Consider the following 5,871-nt stretch of genomic DNA (forward strand, 5'->3'; position numbering starts at 1 on the left):
GAATGGCAAACCACTCCAGTATCTTTGCCAAGAAAACCCCAAATGGGGTCACTAAGAGTTGAACACAATTCAACAACATGTGCTAGGCACTGTGCTAAGTGCTAGCGATATAACAAAGAGGCAAATGACAGTCCTTGCCTTCAAAGGGCTTATAATCCAGCTAGGGAGACAACATGCAAGCAATTACATACAAAGCAAGCTACATACAGAATAATTAGGAAGTAATTAAAAGAGGGAAGGCACTGGAATTAAAAGGGGTCAGGAAGGCTTCTGAAGTCCTTTCTAAATCAAATTCTATAATCCTATAATCCTCTGTGGGACATATCAGAAAGCTGGTTGCTTTCTGGCCATCTGAAGCATCAGTCACAGAGTTGAGCCTATGAGGGATACAGTGACAAAGTGGCTCTTGTTTTGATTAATCCTAGTACAGAATGTCATCCTCATGATTATTTGGTAGCTGGGCTCCCTTCCTTCTGTGCCACTATGTTGGGTTCTGGTCCAGGGAAGTAAGTTTTGATTTTGATGACTGCTATACAAAGCCTTTTCTGATTCCCTAAATGCTTGTGTCCTCCTTCCCTAACTACCTCTTATTTTGTGCCTTCTTACATATGTATATGTTGTTGTTATTATTGTTGTTCATTCATTTCAGTCACATCTGATTCTTTGTGACCTCATTTGGGGTTTTCTTGGCAATGATACTGGAGTGGTTTGCTATTTCCTTCTCCAGATTATTTTATAGATGAGGAAACTGAGGCAAACAGAGTTAAGCGATTTGCCTAGGGTCATATAGCTAGTGAGTGTCTGAGGCCAGATTTGAACTGAGGAAGCTGTCTTCTTGACTTAGGCCCGGCACTCTATCCACTGTGCCACGTTGCTGCCTCCAGATATATTGTCTCCCCCTATAAAATCTATGCTTCTTGAAATTGGGTACAGTTTCCTTTTGTCTTACATATGCCTAGCACAACTCCTAACATGTAGTAGGCTCTTAATAAATGGTTGTTGATTGATTATGTCCCTGGGACATATGCTACAACTTTGACTGAGTTGAGGCATTTGATGATGGCCAAGTTACCAGAGATTAGTGACCTCTGATGAGACTTGGCTATAGAAACATGTCTGGAAGTACATTGCTTCCATCTGTGTCTAGTTGTAAAGGAAGCAACTGGTGAGGTGCCCTCAAATTGATATTTCACCCCCGAGGGTCTGTCAGTCAGTCAGAAATTCAACTCACCCTCCAGACATCAGCATCCATAAGTCCCTAGCTTAAATCCACTGTGTTATAATATCATCTCATACCATGACTCCAGGGGCCCTCTAAGATTTCATTTCAAGAAGTGAAGAAATAGAGGAATATTTTAAAAGAAGAATGCAAAGGAGATAACACAATTAGAATTAAGAATACACATTTCAAACTACATGGTCCTGCTCATAAAAAAAAAATGCATTCACATAGCTCAGCCTGAAATACTCCCCAGAAATAAACACATCCTCCTCAGGGAAATGCTGCTGGGTGATATCAAAAATGACACTTTGCTCGCTGTCCATTTTATTTGCCATTAAATAAGTAATTTGAGGGAAAGCCAGAGGCACCTGAATAGATTAGATATTTCTGTCCTTGCTTATCTTTACCCTAAGTATCTTGCTGAAGGACACTTTTTACAATGCAGAATGAAGGCACTGTCCATGTAAACAATCAGAAATGATGATCTATCCAGGGAATCATAATGAAAATCTTGCACAAAATATAGTCTGCTAGCAAAAAGAGTTTAGAGGACAATTTTGTGATTTAACTGAAATTTTCCTTTAAATGGCTGCCCACCAAGCCATACAAAGACCTGTTTTCAGGCTACATTGTGTTTTATGCTTCCTGCCTGCCCTGTCTCAGTACCCATTCTCCACATTGTAGAGAATAAAATTACCTGAGCAGTATTTATAACCCTTTCCTATTACTTTGGTCATCAGAACATTTTTCATGAAATTATAAAATAAATTTTGTAGAAAATCGTGCACCAACTTTGAGTTCCTCAACACTACATATCTGCCAAAATGATATTCCTAAAGAACAAGCATGATCAAACTACTTTCCTGTTCAAGGAGCTTTATTGGCTACGTGTCTCATCTACAATAAAACAGATGCCTCCATTTGGTATATAAAGCCTTTTATAATCTGACTCCCACCTATTTCTCTGTATGACCTCTCATTGTTCTACTTCACATATACAAGATTCTAGCCAAATTGATCTATTCACTTTTCTCCATACCTGATATTTCATTTCCTATTTCTTATTCCTGGAATATTCATTCTGCTTACCTCTGCTTCCTAGAATCCTTAAAACCCTTCAAGGCTCTGCTCAAGGACTTCTGTGCTCCCTAACTATAGAAGCTTTCTGTTCTCCATAAACCTACTTTGAATAAATTTGGCATTTGCTCTTCTCTAGTTTGTTTTCCCCAACAGAATGTAAACTTTTTTTTTTGCTTTTTGTTGAGGAAATTGGGGTTAAGTGACTTGCTCAGGGTCACACAGTTAGTAAGTGTCAAGTGTCTGAGGCCGGATTTAAACTCAGGTCTTCCTGACTCCAAGGCAGGAGCTCTATCCACTGTACCACCTAGCTGCCCCTAGAATGTAAACTTTTTGAGGGCAGTGAGCATTTCACATTTATCTTTGTCTTCTTGGCAATGCTTAGCATATAGTGGGTGTTTAATAAATGCTTCCTTGTTAAATTGAAATCTCGGTGTTCATCAATGGCACTAGACTTCCATTACCCAGAGGCAGCATACTGTAGTATGCTTGAGTCCCAAGATACAGGTTCAAGTAGCAGATGAACCCCCCAGCTTATTTGTGTGACTTTGGGCAAATCACTTGACCTCTATGGGACTAGGCTTCTACTTCCAAAAAATTAATTGGATGTGATACAGAGGAAACAATGTTGGATTTGGAGAAAGAGACCCTGAGTTCAAATGCCAGCTGTGTCTCTACTGCAGCTAACATATTAGCTGTATGCTAATCTTAGGCAAATCATAACTTCTCCAGGCCTTAATTTCCTTGCTATTGGAGGAAGTGACCTCTGAGTTTCCTTCCAACTCAGACTAGATAATATCTAAAGTACCTTCCATCTAGCATTAATGTGTCCTTCATTGATAAGACACATTAATGTTTCTATGTGTCCTTCCATACAAAAGGAGGACTCATTTCTAAGTTCCTTTTCCCTGATCTTATTATGAAAAGGTAGTTGCCTCGAATTTCTGCTTAATTTAAGCATTTGCTTTTGCATTTTGCTCTTTCATTTGACAAACATTGAGTATTTCATATGTGTAGGAAATTACACTAGAGCCTCAGGGAGATACAGAGAAGAATTATACATGGTCATTGGTGTTAAGAACTTAGAGTCTTCTAGGTCAGATAAGTCATATATGCAAATAGCTATAATATACATTAATGGGTAAGGTTACCTTCATGTTTAAATAGAAGTTCAGTTACATTTGCAAATATCTTTTTGGAGTTTTATTCAGATACTATAACCTGGACAGGATCACTGGTGGGGACAATAAGGGAACCACTGGCTCTAGTACAGAAGACTTGCCAAGAAGTGTTAAAGCAGAAAGACTCTGGGACTGGGAACCAGGGGCTCTGGGTTCTAATCCCACATTAGCCACTATGTCACTATGCAACCTTGGGCAAGTGCTTAACCTCTAGGGGCTTGCTTTGGTTTTGTCATCAGTAAAATGGGTCAGTCTAAGACTCAAATAAGCTCATATGTGTCTTTTGAAGAGTTCAAAATAAGCATATGGGAATACAAAGACAGTGCAGGTTCATGACATTCTTGGGGATGCTAAGGTGGAAAAGCTGTTCTCGGGAGGCATCTCTATTGATGGTTTTCTCTAAATGCCATTCATTTCCTCAAGGACTTCAGCCTCCCAAAAGCTTGGATTCAGATACTTCCAAAGAGCAGCAGGAGAAAAGATGCATTAATGCAAAGTCAAAAAGAAAATGGACTCGAAGTAAAATTATTGTTTGAAGCATAAGCAAATCTGACAAGATAAACCTTTCCCAGAGGTAATCCATATGGTAAACAAATTCTCCATACACTTGTGAATCTTTAACAGACACCAAAAATTGAAGCTAATGGCCTATTCATCTGTATCTTTGGACACCACCTGCTTTGAGCTACTCTAGCTGCATAAGCCACCTCTTCATAACAAAACTAAGCCTGAGTTGGTTGCACTCACCTACAATCTTAGGTGCACAGAGATGATACTGTTGAGGCACAACAGGTAGGAGGGTGTAAGGGAGAATGTCAGGGATATAAATTTTCAAGTACTAGAGATGAATGTATACTTAAATTTTCCACAGTCTCTCATTTTTGTCCTCTGACCAAACAGCCCTCATTTATGACTGCTGGTCAAGTTTAGAGGCATAACACCATAAAGCTGTAAAGGGCTCCAGAGTTCACCTAATCTAAATGTCTCATTGTACAGCAGAGAAACCCAAGGTCCAAAAAGGTTAACTGATTTACCCAAGGTTACATAGCTAGTAAGTGTCAGAACCAGGATTCTAAATTAGATTGTAGGCCTCTAAACCCAGCTCTATTTCCACAGCCAGAAGCTATAAAAATAAAAGAAGCTAGTTATCCCACACAATTACATGTGAAAACATTTTTGAGCATTCGTTTTTTTTTAAATTTCAAGTTCTAAATTCTCTCCCTCTCACATTCTCCTCTCTCCTCCTTGAGAAGGTAAGCAATTTGTTACAGATTATACATATGCAATCATGCAAAATGTATTTCCAAATTAGCCATGGTGTAAAAGAAAACACAAACCAAAAAAACAGGAAAAATAGATTTTAAAAAAAGTAGGCTTCAATCTGCATTCAGACTCCATCAGTTTTTTTCTCTGGAGGTGGGTAGCATTTTTTATTGTAAGTCCTTTGGAATTATCTTGGATCATTGCATTGCTGAGAATATCTATGTCATTCCATTGATCATTGTACAATATTGCTATTACTGTGCACAATGTTCTTCTGGTTCTGCTCACATCACTTTGCATCAGTTCATGTAAGTCTTCCCAGGTTTTTCTTGAGAGCATCCTGCTTATCATTTCTTATAGTACAATAGTATTCCACCATAATCATACATTATTATCTCAATGTAGAGGAAATCAAGGCAAATAGAGGTGAAATGACTTGCCTGGGATCATGCAGACAGAAAGTGTCTCAGGTTAAATTTGAATTCAGGTCTTACTACTCCATTCCTTCCGTTTTATCTGCACCACCTAGCTATCCTGAAACTTGAACCTTTCATACTCAATCGAATTTCCTAGGGATGACATTTTCCTAACCTTCAGGAATTGTGTTGACTTGGCACCATAATGAGACATCAGAGCAGAACTTTTATGGGAGAAGAAGAAATCACTGAACTTAATCTTTTCTTGATGACCCAGGGTCATCATCATTATTCTGTGTTATAAATCAATACACCATATGTAATTCAATGATGGCTGATGGTGTAATACAGAGTGCAGGACTATTTTCTCACACACTAAATAGCCCCAAACCACAATGTCATTCTCAAATATGTGTGTGTGTGTGTGCATGTATGTAGATATACATATATATACTACTATGCATTTCATGGGTTTGCTAAAATACTTTTTCCAAATAGAAAATGTAATTTTATTAAAAACTCCCTTTGTGGCCCTTTATACTCTGTTGCCATATTTCACTCTCAGTCTATTTATGTTTGCAACCTTGGGAAAAACTAAAGTTCACCAGGAAGAAAAAATAGATGAAGAAGATTATGTGTAAAATTAATAATACTCCATGCAAGGTTGACCTGACATGAAAATAGAATAATTAAAAGGCTGTAGGGCCTTTCA

This window comes from Phascolarctos cinereus, unplaced genomic scaffold (assembly GCF_003287225.1).
Source record: "Phascolarctos cinereus isolate Bilbo 61053 unplaced genomic scaffold, phaCin_HiC Scaffold_726;HRSCAF=1367, whole genome shotgun sequence".
Taxonomy (NCBI): Eukaryota; Metazoa; Chordata; class Mammalia; order Diprotodontia; family Phascolarctidae; genus Phascolarctos; species Phascolarctos cinereus.